The sequence below is a fragment of the Anabrus simplex genome, chromosome 5 (assembly GCF_040414725.1).
Source record: "Anabrus simplex isolate iqAnaSimp1 chromosome 5, ASM4041472v1, whole genome shotgun sequence".
NCBI classification, from domain to species: Eukaryota; Metazoa; Arthropoda; class Insecta; order Orthoptera; family Tettigoniidae; genus Anabrus; species Anabrus simplex.
In genome coordinates, this window is record NC_090269.1 from 32,535,463 (window position 1) to 32,551,324 (window position 15,862).

Consider the following 15,862-nt stretch of genomic DNA (forward strand, 5'->3'; position numbering starts at 1 on the left):
GCTTAACATATTTGCATTATGTCTGTGCAATCCAGAGAATCATTTTTCTGGAATATCAGTATACAAATTAGTGTGTTTATCGTACTGTTATTCAAACAGTTCTGACTTTATGAACTTCCCCCCTACCGAGCTCGATAGCTGCAGTCGCTTAAGTGCGGCCAGTATCCAGTATTCGGGAGATAGTGGGTTCGAACCCCACTGGCGTCAGCCCTGAAGATGGTTTTCCGTGGTTTCCCATTTTCACACCAGGCAAATGCTGGGGCTGTACCTTAATTAAGGCCACGGCCGCTTCCTTCCTACTCCTAGCCCTTTCCTGTCCGATCGTCGCCATAAGACCTATATGTGTCAGTGCGACGTAAAGCAACTAGCAAAAAAAAAAAAAAAAAAAAAAAAAAAAAACTTCCCCTCCGTTCCTCATTCAGGTGCTCCCATCCCTCCCAAGCACTGAGCAGACTGGCTTGGAAGGCATCTCGCTCTGGGTTGACGATGCCTGCGAGGTTAAACCACGAGCAAAAACTTATATGTTTAATTGAAGGACGCTCGTCTTGGAAATCTTACTGACTGAGTATGTCAAGGCTCGTGTTTTCTACTGTTGTGATATGGATGCCACGGAGCGGAAGCCGAGATGGCGGCAGCTCACATTAGCATGCGCCATAATGAGGACGCGGGACGGGAAGTGGAGCGTCCACGCGGTGTAGGCGGCGTGGTGCAGACAGGATGGAGTGGTTACGTGCTTGGCCTAAATGAATTAGTTCGTCTGATTGGAACCGGACTTGCGTGTACCCGCACCTCATCGCGTTAACAGTCCAATTACATAGAGCGCGCCCAAGGAGTAGGCGCCCACAGGTCCTCGAGCGGGTGAACACACAACTAATTGACGATTAGACAACACAGCAGCGGTGGCACCAAATAACTGGGTTAAAAGAAAACTATGAGCCTCTAACTGGAAAAGGTTAGCAGTACAAAGTTCAAGAATACAAAAAATAAGTTTCCTGAAGGTAACCATAATTTAATTTCATCGATTGCATTGTTAAAAGTATTCAAGCTCTTTAAGTCTATTCAGTGGTGAAATCACCAGCGTTTTGCCCCAGTGTAGCAGTCGGCTCATCAGTTGGATTGCTACGCCTTTGCAAGACGCTGGCAGGTAGTGCGCCGTTGAGACACATCATCATCATCATCATCATCATCATGATGCAAAATTGTTCATTCCCTCCCTGAAGGGGAGGGGTGGGCCACCTAGAAGGTAACGCCTTCTCTCTGTCCAGGATATTCAGGCGGGTTGGGGTGATACGCGGCATTATGGAGGCGGGACACATGGAATGTGATGGAAAGGAGATGTGGAAGATGGTTGTCGACCTCTGGCCTAAGTGTTTTAAAAAATGATATTTTAATTTTTATATTGGTGTTTAAACAAATTACATGGTAACTGTTAATTTTATGTTAACCACGTATCAGTAAACGAAGGTTCATAAAAGAAATAAGTCGCATTTCGCTTACTACCGATATTTTATTCAAAGTATGTGAACAATACATTACCATAACAACATAAACATAGGAAGCCATTTTTTTACCCTGTCGCAACCCCTCTGCCAACCCTGTGCATCCACACTTCTCTCACCATAGCATATGTACATTGAAAACACAACAGTAGGGTAACTGATACCCAGATATATAAACATTGAAATGAAATGAAATTAAACTAAAATTAAATTAAATTAAATTAAATTAAATTAAATTAAATTAAATTAAATCTAATTAAATTAAATTGAATTAAATTAAATGGCGTATGGCTTTTAGTGCCGGGAGTGTCCGAAGACAAGTTCGGCTCGCCAGTTGCAGGTCTTTTGATTTGACTCCCGTAGGCGACCTGCGCGTCGTAATGAGGATGAAATGATGATGAAGACGACACATACACCCAGCCCCAGTGCCAGCGAAATTAACCAATTAAAGTTAAAATTTTCGACCCTGCCGGGAATCGAACGCAGAACCCCTGTAGCCAAAGGCCAGCACGCTAACCATTTAGCCATATAGCCGGACATATAAACATTTATTACACCTTATAATGTTATTATTTGGGACTACTTTTTATTATTATGAATGTTATTTACATTGTAATAATTTTGTTATTTGGGGCTACATTTAAAAAAATATTATTTATATTGTAATAATTATTAGCATAATTTATGTGGAGAAATTTACAATACTCTGCTTATAAACTTAGTAAAAAATTGACTATTGCTGTGCTATATATTTAGGCTACAGCATAATACAATACAATTTGCGGGAGTGTTTTCACTGTCCCTACGTTTTCCTCACTGATAGCAAGAATCGGTATACAAGCGCTGGACGGAATGATGCATAGGAATACCTAAGTAAGACCTTGAATTTAGAACTGTACGGTGAGGGCGTCGACGGAACGGGGATGTGAGTCACATAGGAGTTGGTTAAGTGAGGGGTGATCTCAACTGAGGGCTCGAAGGATGGAAATGCACCACAAGCCTCCTATGTAAGACAATTTAGTGACGGTAAATGAAATGGAGCCGGCCCCGTGGTGTAGTGGTAGCGTGCCTGCCTCTTACCCGGAGGCCCCGGGTTCGATTCCCGGCCAGGTCAGGGATTTTTACCTGGACCTGAGGGCTGGTTCGAGGTTTACTCAGCCTACGTGATTAGAATTGAGGAGCTATCTGACGGTGAGATAGCGGCCCCGGTCTAGAAAGCCAAGAATAACGGTCGAGAGGATTCGTCGTGCTGACCACACGACACCTCGTAATCTGTAGGCCTTCGGACTGAGCAGCGGTCGCTTGCTAGGCCAAGGCCTTCAAGGGCTGTAGTGCCATGGGGTTTGGTTTGGTTTGGTTTTTTAAATGAAATGGCGCATGGCTTTTAGTGGCGGCAATGTCCGAGGACATGTTCGGCTCGCCAAGTGCAGGTCTAGGGGAAGTATGCATCTCCACTTGTATGAATGTCTGCCTTTGGTTTTAATATCAAATATTACGTTTCCAAAAGGAACCGTAATTTCAAGAATTGCAAAAATACAGTTCATAAACCTTCACGAGCAAAGTTATCAGTTAGAATAATAATAAAAGGAAGTGTGTGTCTGTCTGTGTGCGAATGTGCGCGCGATGCCCAGCCAAATCTACGGCACGCAGAGATCTGAAATTTGTAACATGGTGGATGGAAGGGGCTCCAAATGCAACTCGATGCCAAATTTTTCATTTTGGCGTTTGTTGGGGACTTAAGAACGATAAAACGGTGGAAAACGTGAGTTGAGATGTGACAACTCAACTTGCTGTCGCTAGGCAACGTACATTAGGTAGGTAATACAAGTCAGGAAGCCATTTTCGGTCCCCAACAGGAGCCATATTCAGTCGGTAATATCCGGAAGTGTTTATCTGTCTGTGTGTGTGCGTGTGTGTGTGTGCGTGTGTGTGTGTGTGTGTGTGTGCGTGCGTGTGTGTGTGCGTGTGTGTGCGTGTGCGCGTGTGTGCGTGTGCGCGTGTGCGCGCGTGTGTGTGCGTGTGTATGTGTGCGTGCGTGTGTGTGCGTGCGTGTGCGCGCGTGTGTGTGTTTGATGCCCAACCAAATCTACGACACGTAGAAATCTGAAATGATTAACATAGGCGTATTCTTAGATGAATCTTTATACCTGCTTTCATTAATTTTTTATTTTACTTTTAATCGTTTTATTTATTTATTTATTTATTTATTTATTTATTTATTTATTTATTTATTTATTTATTTATTTGCCCTATATTAATTTCATTCTCTAAAAATTTTAGGGACCGAGCTCGATAGCTGCAGTCGCTTAAGTGCGGCCAGTATCCTATATTCGGAAGATAGTGGGTTCGAGCCCCACTGTCGGCAGCCCTGAAGATGGTTTTCCGTGTTTTCCCATTAAAAAAAATAGTGAATACGAGGATATCGATATACCAACAATAAAAATTGAACCGTATTTCCTTTTAACTAACTGAATCTTACATTTTATTACTTTATTCATAAGAAACATATAGTTCATAAGATATATAATAATAAACAAATAATAGCAATATATAGATCAGTCAACGTGCTATTTTAAGTCCATGGCATAGGAAGCCATTGTTGTTCAGTCTGTGATATCCGGAAGTGTTTGTCTGTGCGTATGTATGCGATGCCCAGCCAAATCTACGGCACGCAGTAATCTGACAACTTTAACATACGTGAGCTAAACATCTCCCATTTCTTCGAGATCTTTCTTAGCGCTAACGTACTCGGTTTTGAGTCAAAATTGTTAAAAATGCGTGTTGACCATCGAGAGTCGTCCATCCATCGTAGGTAACCGTAGAAGTGAGCTCTGCGCTTGCGCATTGTGTCCGTGAATCATAGAATAGATTTTAATGTCTGGATTTTCTTATACTGACCCCATTTTCGTAGTTTTGGGTCAAGTATGCTGTGGAGAATCTTCTTCTCGTTTTGGTCTAACTTAACAAGCGCGAATTTCTGAGAGAGGATAAGGTGTTCTGAGTCATAGAGTGATACCGGCTTGATGACAGTGGTGTAATGATGAATTTTGGTATTTATAGAAAAACACCTTTCGTAATAGTAACTCCATTTTCCTTGCTCTGACCGCTAAGGCCTGTGTATCCAGTCCACTTGACTGGATCCACTCACCAGGGCATTTAAACTTATACACACGGTTATTGTTCCGTATTTGGTGTTTAGTTGGGTCACGTTGTCTGTGTGTGTGTGTGTGTGGTTTTTTTTTTTTACCCGTTTCAGTTTCTACTCAGTAAATTTATAACTTAGATTCTTCAGTCTGCCGAAACTAAATTTGAGTAAATTAATTTATATAAACTACCTGAAAAATAAACAACTCAATTAAAACAGAATGGGATGTTTCGTTCCTGAAAGAACATCATCAGTTTCTATCAAATCACTCTCAAATATTTAGAAATGTTTAAACATTTCTGTTTAAGTCTTTAAAAACTTGGTATTTGGAGAGGAGTGAGTACTCCATTAAGACAAGTTCCAAATTTCAAGTTTTAAAGTATTTAAACATTATATATTATGGATGAAACTGTACGCATAAACCGGCTTCGGTGGTGGGGTCATGTGAGGCGAATGGAGGAGGATAGGTTACCGAGGAGAATAATGGACTCTGTTATGGAGGGTAAGAGAAGTAGAGGGAGACCAAGGTGACGATGATTAGACTCAGTTTCTAACGATTTAAAGATAAGAGGTTTAGAACTAAATGAGGCACTAGTTGCAAATAAAGGATTGTGGCGACGTATAGCAAATTCACAGAGGCTTGCAGACTGAACGCTGAAAGGCATAACTGTATATAATGATGATGCATGTATGTATATATGTATTATTTACAATTGGATTTACGTCGCACCGAGACAAATAGGTCTTATGGCACGATGGGACAGGAAAGGGATAGAAGTGGGAAGGAAGCAGCCGTGGTTTTAATTATAGTACAGTCCCAGCATTTGTCTGGTGTGAAAATGGGAAACCACGGAAAACCATATTCAGGGCCGCCGACGGTGGGGGTATTCATTATTATTAATATTATTCGTAGTAGTAGTAATCAATCAATCAATCAATTGATCGATCTTCAATGAAGTACATTTAGGGATGTCGGCTAGATGGCAGATTCCCTTTCAGTAGTTTACCTCGCTTTGTCTTAAATGTTTTGTTTGAATTTTAGTAGTAGGCCTAGTAGTAATAATCAATCAATGTTATTAATAATGTTGTTGTTTTTTACGTCCTACTAACTACTTTTGACGATTTTCGGAGGTGCTGAGGTACCGGAATTTTGCCGCACATGAGTTCTTTTACGTGTCAGTAAATCTACCGACACGAGGCTGACGTATTTGTGCACCTTCAAATGCCACCATACTGAGCCAGGATCGAACCTGCCCAGCGGGAGCCAGAAGGGCAGCGCCTCATCCGTCTGAGCCACTCAGCCTGGCAGTCAATCAATCAATCAATCAATCAATCAATCAATCAATCAATCAATCAATCAATCAATCAATCAATCAATCAATCAATCAATGACCTGCATTTAGGGCTGTCACCCAGGTGGCAGTTTCCCTATCAATTGGTTACCCACCGGGCGAGTTGGCCGTGCGGTTAGGGGCGCACAGCTGTGAGCTTGTATCCAGGAGATAGTGGGTTCGATTCCCACTGTCTGCAGCCCTAAAATGCTTTTCCGTGGTTTCCCACTTTCACATCAGGCAAATACTGGGGTTGTACCTTAATTAAGGCCATTGTAGCTTCCTTCCCACTCCTAGGCCTTTCCTATCCCATCGTCGCCATAAGACCTATCTGTGTCAGTGCAACATAAAGCAAATAGTAAAAAAAAAAAAAAAAAAAAAAAAAGGTTTATCAAGCCTTTTCTTTAATGTTTTCAAAGGACTTGGAAATTTAGTAGAAGTAGTGGTAGTATAGCAGCAGAAATTTTTGACACTAGTGATACATATCTAACCACCATACCCTGCAATGCCTGGGACGACCGGTAGGCATAGTTTGTAATTAAGTTGTGTTAGATTTGACGTGGCAGTGTTGTGCTCAGCGGGCGACCTCAGTGCAGGCACTGGGCTCTCTTAAGATACAAATCCACTCTGATTACCTGTTTATGGATGGCGAGGGTGTGAGCGGAAAGGATAATTAAGCCTCACCTCACACTGTGCACGAGCTAGTCGCGTGTGGCCCGCGGACTGCTTCTACTTCGTACTCATGGCTACTCGGCAGAAGCGTGTCGTATCGGGCCGACCTGCTAGCCAGCCACTGTGGGATTCCGCGGCAGAGTTCCCACGCTGCCAGCGACACAGAACACGCCCAGGAATCCGCTCTCTTACTTCCAGCTAGACCAAGAACATTTAACATGGACTCAGAGAACCTTCAACGTATTTCCCACAGTTCATTTTCTAGTAAGTGCAGCATAGATTATTTACCAGTGATGATCGAAACAAGACATCCGGAGGGGAGGGATATACTGATCACACTGCAGCAATCCCTCCCCCTGAAATGCCCTCCAAATCTCTATAAAATGTCGGAAATCTGTGTTCTCAATTTACTAAATATTTTATACTGCATTGATTATACTAGCAATTAAATTTAGATTTTAATTATTTCTTCAATTCAAGACTGCTTCTACACAAAGCTTACCAAAATCCAATATAATACTGATAACACAAACAATGAGCCATGCATAATAAAATCTACGAAGTATATAAACAAAAGGGTTAAGAGTGAAACTAGTTTAAAAAAAGTAATAGGCCTAGATATGATAGATATGATAGATACATAACGTTCTTCAGCTTATCCCAGTTATTTTTTGGGGAGATAGTGAGTTCGAATCCCACTTTCGGTAGCCCTGACAATGGATTTCCGTGGTTTTCCATTTCCACACCAGGAAAATGCTGGGGCTTTTGCCTTTATTAAGGGCTCGGCCACCTCCTTGCAACTCACTCTTTTCTATACCATCGTCGCCGTAAGACCTATCTGTGTCGGTCATTATTTACGCTGTTTTCCTAAACAAGTTTTTATGTTGGCCTACAGTGTTTCCATGACTATAGTCAGTAATAGTTTTCACATGGCCGAGGTTCCGGAATTTTGTCCTGCAGGAGTTCTTTTACGTGCCAGTAAATCTACTGACACGAGGCTGACATAATGAGTACCTTCAAATATCCGGTCTGAGCCAGGATTGAACCTGCCAAGTTGTAGTTGGGAGACCAGGGCCTCAACCGTCTGAGCCACTCAGCCCGGCACACTGAAGTGTAACTTGTACTGTATAACGATGAAAATTTTCGGTGTTATGGTAACTGGTAAATTTCCAAGCAATAGACAATCCAAAAGATTAAGTTTGGTTTCATTTATAATTCAAAGGGAAACATCTATTTGAAACAGTTTTTGCTGCCTAATTAGATTTTTCGCTGATAATATATTTTTTTTGTTAATTGTTTTACGTCGCGCCGACACAGATAGGTCTTATGGCGACGATGGGACAGCAAAGGGCTAGGAGTGGGAAGGAAGCGGCCGTAGCCTTAATTAAGGTACAGCCCCAGCATTTGCCTGGTGTGAAAATGGGAAACCACGGAAAACCATCTTCAGGGCTGCCGACAGTGGGATTCGAACCTACTATCTCCCGAATACTGGATACTGGCCGCACTTAAGCGACTGCAGCTATCGAGCTCGGTCTGATAATATTTGTAACAAGCATTGTCTGACAGAATGCAGAATATCGCGAGTAATAGTTTCTACGTCCAAATTACATAGCCAGTTACGAGAATACCTAAGGGAAGAGAATCGGCTAATAACCCGTTGAATGTAGCGAATTCAAACCTTGAAATCCTTTTCAACAATTGGCTCAGTGATTGCAAGGATAGGCTAACGTAATGAAATGTTGTAATATGGTATTCCAAGGAATTGTGTATTCTCATGAAGGATTGAAGAGAGTGTCTAGGAGTTCCTTGATATCTAGTCACAAAGCTTCCGACTTCGCAATGTAAGTCAACTGGGAAGCGCATCTTGCCCTAAAACTGGTCTAAATTCAGATGTGATGCTGACCCCATTTAACTGACAGTGTCTGATTCAAAATCACGGAACGAAAACTTTAGTTGGTTGGTTGGTTGGTTGGTTGGTTGGTTGGTTGGTTGGTTGGAGCGTGGCCAACGCTATCAAAAGGTTTCCGTATGTTCAGAAAAATGACTGTTACATCAAAGTGGTTTTTCCTAATGCTGCTTAGAACTGAATTCAGCAAAGATGTGTTTAAGTTAGTTACGAGGAATTCGTAAAGTATGTTTGATCTTCGTAAAACTCAACAAATTATCTGAATCTGTGGTGGTGGTGCTCATTGGTGATTGTTTTAAGAGAAAGTGCAACTAGGCAACCAATCTCTATAAAACACCAATAAGAGAGAAAAAATGGAAGGGATCCGGCACTTCGAAAAATGACGATATCGGCCAGACAAACACAAGGGTCGCAAAGGGCGTGAAGATGAAAGACCCCCTAGTCCTCTGATAGCATCGGGGTCGGAAAAGAACAAGAGTTGACCAAGGGAGGTCGGATAGGATAGACGAAAGTTAGGAGGCTGGCACAAGCAAGTAGAAGGAGTGCCAGGACTCAGCTAAGGGCCCCGTGGTCGCTAACCCACGCTTCCAAGTTTAACGCCTCTGGGGCCCCACATCCACAAGGGCATCTGAATCAGTGGTCGAGGGCAATTTGGATAGGAAGATTGATGTTTGGTGTGCCTGTGTATTAGTGCAAGACATATGATTGGATCTGTGTTTTTCGAGACGACAGTAAATGCAGAGAGGTACCAAGATGACATTTTACGCCATTCTTCCTCCAGTTAACGGAAGAAGAAACGTCGAATGGGTGGTTTCAACAAGATTCAGCGGCTGCTCATACAGCAGAAGATTGCCTTCTTACAATCTCGGAGTAATAATTATAATGCTAATTGCTTTACGTCCTACTAACTACATTCACGGTTTTCGGAGACGCTGACGTGCCGGAATTTAGTCCCGCAGGAGTTATTTCACGTGCCAGTAAATCTACGGACACGACGAGGCTGACGTATTTGAGCACCTTCAAATACCACCGGACTGAGCCAGGATCGATCATGCTAAGTTGGGGTCAGAAGGCCAGCGCCTCAACCGTCTGAGCCACTCAGCCCGGCTCTCGGAGTGATCAGTGCCGGTCTATTTTCCCCTCCTTCTCCAGATCTAACACTGTGTGATTTTTACTTGTGAGTTAAACTGAAAGAAAATGTGTATAGAACAAATCCTCGCACATTGGAGGAAATGAAAGAAAACATAACGAATGAAATCAGAAACATTACAATGGCAGAACTCACTCGTGTCAGCCAGAATTTGGTTATCAGATACAATGCCTGTATAACCCAGGAATGACCACACTTCCAGCATCTTTTATAAGGTATGATTTCATATAAGAAAGCATACACACTTAAAGCAGGGCGGCCGCGCGTGACGTAAGCTCGGCTGAGGCAGCTGCCGTAGCGCAGAGTGCAAACACCGTGCGTTCGGTCTTAGTTTATATGGGAGACCTTGTATGGTGATCAGTCGCCAATTGGACGGTGTCATTACCTCACCAGATTTCTGTATAAGAACAGTTCGCGCCCTTTTTAGGCAACTGGAAACAAAGGACGACATAAGCATTCTTGTGGCAATTATAGCTATCATGTCAGCGACTTTATCTTCCCTAATAATAATAATAATAATAATAATAATAATAATAATAATAATAATAATAATAATAATCGTATGGCCTCAGCTACCGTGTGCAGACATTTCAATTTGACGCCATCTGGCTGTCTGCTCGTCAATTTCGACGTTCCGTTTTACTCTAGGCCCCCACTAGATGGCAGACCGAGTAAACCGAAACTCTCTTGGGCGTCTATGGCTGAGATTTAATGAATTTTGTCGCGTAAACACCAAATGTGTCACCAGAGATCTTTTACATGCCGACATCGTACGACATGGAGTGTCGAATGGACTTTTTTCCGCCCTTCAAAAATCCGACTACCTCTGCCGGGTTTGAACCCGCTATCTTGGGATCCGGAGGCCGACACTCTACCGCTGATCCACAGAGGCATTACCCGCATTAGGAGATGATTATAACTAAGAAAAGTGTCAACTGCGAGTTATGTAATGGTTGAAGTAATTTCTTGTTCAGAAAGACTAAGGTCTCATCTAGAATAATTATTGTCGCCATAAGACCTATCTGTGTCGGTGCGACGTAAAGCCCCTAGCAAAAAAAAAGAATAATTATTTCTGAATCCGATAACGACGCCGGATAGTAATCTCTTGTGCAGTCGTTACTAATAGAGTTACTGGCGGGTGAAATGGTCTTCTGGACCTCAGATGGGATCCCCCTGTGGGTGTGGGCGGTAGAATTACACGCACGGTGTCCCCTGCCTATCGTAAGATGTGATTAAAAGGGGCCCCAGGGGTTCTGAACTTGGGAACGTGGGTTGTCAACCACGGGACCCTTAGCTGAGTCCTGGCAATGCTTCAACTTACTTGTGCCAGGCTCCTCAATTTAATCTTTCCTATCCGATTTTCCTTGGTTAAATCTTGTTCTTTTCCGACCCCGACGATAGGGAGTCTTTCATTTTCACGCCCTTTGTGGCCCTTGTCTTTCTTTAGCCGATACCTTCATTTTTCAAAGTATCGTATCCCTTCCATTTTCTCTCTCTGATTAGTGTTGTATAGAGGATGGTTGCCCCGTTTTACTTCCTCTTAAACCATTAACACAATATTCACCTCACCGATGGGAATTTTACATCGAGGCGTCTCATCGCTCGAAACGGTACTAATGGCTTCCCTTCTTTGATTGCAACATAACAACAGGCTGTGTTCGCTGGTACATGAATTTAGTTTTTCGCGTTGTCTGTCCCTTTTTTGTCTGTATTTCCGGGATCGGAGAATTGTGCATACTGTCTCTAGATGTTTATATCTCTTTTCCTTTAACTTAAATCATCGACCACCACCACCCCATGGCACTACAGGCCTTGAAGGGCCTTGGCCTACCAAGGGACCGCTGCTCAGCCCGAAGGCATGCAGATTACGAGGTGTCATGTGGTCAGCACGACGGATCCTCTCGGCCGTTATTCTTGGTTTTCGAGACCGTGGCCTCTATCTCACCGTCAATAGTTCCTCAATTCTAATCACGTAGGCTGAGTGGACCTCGAACCAGCCCTCAGGTCCACGTAAAAATCCCTGACCTGGCCGGAAATCGAACCCGAGGCATCCGGGTAAGAGGCAGGGACGCCACCCCTACACCCTCCATTCAGTCACCACAGGGAAACACAGAAAAATGGAGGAAAATATTCGGAATGTATAGGCGTTTTATCTAAGGGTGTGTACTGTGCTCCTCAAACACGTGGCGGTGACAGGACAGCAAGCAGAGCAAGGAAGATCGTGCTTTATTGTCTTCTTCTGGAAAAGATACGGTGCCGTATGGTCGTGTAAAAGAGGGTAATGTTTGTTTCTCGCGTGACATTTGTCACGATGTGCACGACAAAGTTGGCTGACCGAGTCAATGTAGCGCTATGCACTGGTAGTTCCCATCATAACAAAAAGTGAAGAAATCGATTACATTCAGCTAAATCACAAATGAAAAATTCCCACGTCTCCTTCCCATGTCCCCATCTTTGTTAGCACACGTTTGACAATAGGACTCGGGAGCTGCAACCTTTGGTGACCCAAGGTTCAAATCGAAGCACTGAAAGTGGCTGCCCTGAGGATGAATTCCTCCTTTATTTTACCCTTGTATTACTGTATGTTTCAAGTCCAAGGCATTAAACCTACATCAGTTCCAGGCTAAAGTAAGTTAATTTCTATGTTTGAATTTGCATTACTTCGCATCGACACAGATAAATATTGTGGAGAGGGTGGGATAGGAAAGGGTTAGGACTATGAAAGAAGTGACCGTGGCTTAATTAAGGTATACAGGGTGTTTCTAAATTTCCATTGCAGACTTTGAGGGCTTGCAATGGGGACCAAGCCGGTTAAATTTAACATAGGAACTTGTGTCCGGAGACGTACCGTCTTCCCCCTATCCGCTCAAAAACCACCACAGCACACGTTCACAGTTCCCCCCATTTTCGGCGCTCTGTCTGACTCCTGTTGCTTATCGTTTGGGTCCAATTGCAGGTGAGGCTCGATGCGACGATCACCGACGTCAACACAGACACGTTACCTACATATCATGTTCTCGTAAACACGATCATCAGTACTTGGTCCTCCAACATCCGCCGCAGCCATAACCCGCGCCATTAGATCTTCCTCGGGTCTCGTAAATCAAGTTTTCATGCGACCTCACAGGTAGTAGTCTAGCGGTGTCAAGTCTGGTGAACGTGCAGGCCAAGCAGTCGGGCCACCACGACCTATATACTATTGCCCAAATCTTTGGTGCAGATGAACTACTGTAAGTACAAACTGTACGTACAACTTACTGCTGTGTGTGTACTAAAGAATTACTGCTGTAAGATTACAAACACAACAGCAGGTACAACACATCTCCATGCGGATCACGCACTCAACTCAATGACATGGAATGTAAACAAACCTGTAGGGGCATGGGACATCACGTTATCGTTCAATGACGTACGTACTCTAGTCAGTGGCGCCGACAATGTGGGAGGTTTGAACGTATGCTGTGGTGGTTTCTTGCGGGTAGCGGGAAGAAGGTACGATTATTTTTTTCATTTGCAAAAATATCTTGACAACATTTACACAAGACACTGGCGTGTAAATCATTCGAGACCGATTTTGTATTTGGACGTTGCTTGGTTCACGGATATAACAACGAAGGAGGAGAACTTTATAGTCGTACTCTTTTTTTGTTTTGTTGTAGTTGAGGGCAAGTAAATGAGAGTTTCAGGGCGAAAACTATGCCCTTTTACTCATGTGTCTGAGAATACCCGATGAGTCGGAAAAATCTCTGTTTTTTTCTGCACTTGGGGGGTGGGGGGAAATCGACCTGGCTGAGAGACGGTATTTTACCTCCCGTCAGAGTAGAAACCCCGTTAACGCTTGTTTTTTTGTTTTTGTTTTTTGCCTTACGTCGCACCGACACAGATAGGTCTTATGGCGACGATGGGACAGGGAAGGGCTAGGAGTGGGAAGGAAGCGGCCGTGGCCTTAATTAAGGTACGCCCCAGCATTTGCCTCGTGTGAAGATTTTGTTTTTAAAACAGAGTGGAAATATTTGATGTGGGTGGAGGGAAAACCTCCCTTCTTAACACACGGCCCCTTTCAGTGGTTAATTTAGAAGTTTATTAGTGAAAAAATGTATTTCACAATTTGAAAAAGGCTTAAAGAATTGTTGTTTTCCGATTTAAAACTGGTCGTAAGTGAGCCAAAGGGCCACGATGTTTAAAACGTGTGTTCGGCTTCTCGGTCCTACGACCTTTTTTAAGAGTGGGATGCCAGGGTCGTTTGAGTGGCTAAGGAGGATTCTAGTTTCGGTCATATTTACTATTTTGTTAATCTGAGATAATAGTCAGAATATGCCTTTGCTGGCGAGTTGTAGTGTTTACAGTGCACTATGTCTTCTGGTATGGGCTAGGATAGATTTTTTACTTTCATCGACCTGTCTCAGTCTTATTCTTGGCTTTGACAATATGAAACTGACCGAGGTATGTGTGATGCTAGTAATACCATTCCTTATGCGACCAGTCCCTGTTATGAATGATGTGAAAATATCGTTCATAGCGTCGGTTGGTGCATGCATTTCAGTGGTCTTGGCAGACTGATATGTAGTAGCAACTTCTGGCCCAGTGAGAAAAGCAACGGGAAACTACCTCACTCCTCATTTCCCTAGTATGCCTCTTCAGTGACACCTGGACTATCTATGACAGCTGTTGGCAGAGCTGTGGAGGATCAAACCAACCTTCGGGCTGAATACCCAACAACAACAACAACAACAACAACAACAACAACAACAACATACGAAGCTCGGTTCGTATGTTGTTATTAGATTTCAGTCTAGGGGTTCTGGTCATCATTCTTAGGGTTTTATTTTGGAAAACTTGCAATTTTGAAACTGGACTTTTGGGAACATAGCCCCAGCCTCACAACCATACAGCAGGATAGGTCTGACATACGCTAGGTAAATATTTCTCTTAATATTTGTAGAGATATTATTTATTCGTATGTTGTCTCCGAGCAGTCAACCTAGCCGTAGCTCGTTGTAAGTCCTTTTCTACACTGACTTAGCAAATGTCATGGGATAGTCACCTAATAGCGTGTGGGGCCTCCTCTTGTCCTGCGAACTGCAGTGAGACGCCGCGGAAGTGAGTCAACAAGTCCCTGGTAGTCCTCTGAACGAGGCTGACACCAAATCGTTTGCAGAGCAGCCGCCAATGCTGGTCTGTTCGTGGGTGCAGGATCCATGGCACGGAGCCTGCGTTCCAGGACATCCCAGATATGCTCGATAGGGTTCATATCGGGGCTCCTGGGTGGCCATGGCAGTCGTTGGACCTCCGCTGCATGTTCTTGGAACCATTCCCGGGCGACGTGGGAGCGATGTGGCGGCGCGTTATCATCTTGAAACACCGCAGAACCGTCTGGGCGCTGGAACGCCAAAAATAGGTGAAGATGGTCTCCGAGCAGCTCAACATACCGCGTACCATTCAAATTCTCTTCCAGAACAACAAGGGGGCTCATTCCATACCAGGAAAATGAACCCCAGACCATAACAGAGACACCAGCGCCCTGGACCACACCTTCGAGGCAGGCGAGATCCATCGCTTCATGAGGTCTGCGCCATACACGGTGCCTCCCATCGGCATGGTGCAGTTGAAATCGTGATTCGTCCGACCATATCACGTTATGCCATTGTTCCAGTGTCCATCCCTGGTGACTGGCGACAAATGCGCGTCGTTGTGCCCGATGACGTTGGGTTAACAGTGGCACTCGTGTGCTGCGCCGGCTTCCATACCCCATAGAACCCATGTTCCTACGGATTGTCCACTGGGAGACGAGTCTAGTACGGCCTGTGTTGAATTGAGCCGTGATTTGTTGCACGGTTGCCCGTCTGTCACTATTGACAATTCGTCTCAGACGTCGGCGGTCACTGTCATCGAGGGTGGCTGGACGGCCAGTCGTTCGTCTGTTGTGGACGGTGAAACCCGCATTCAACCATTCACGATACACCCTGGACACGGTTGATCGTGTGAAGCCGAATTCCCTCACCACTTCCGAAATCGCACTTCCCATCCGTCGGGAAACGACCACCATACCCCGTTCGAACGGTGTCAGCTCACGACGACGTTCCATGTTACACCTGTCACATGCACAGCTACTGCTCACAAGGTCTCCTATACAACTGCCGCTGGCTCTGGGGGCATGTG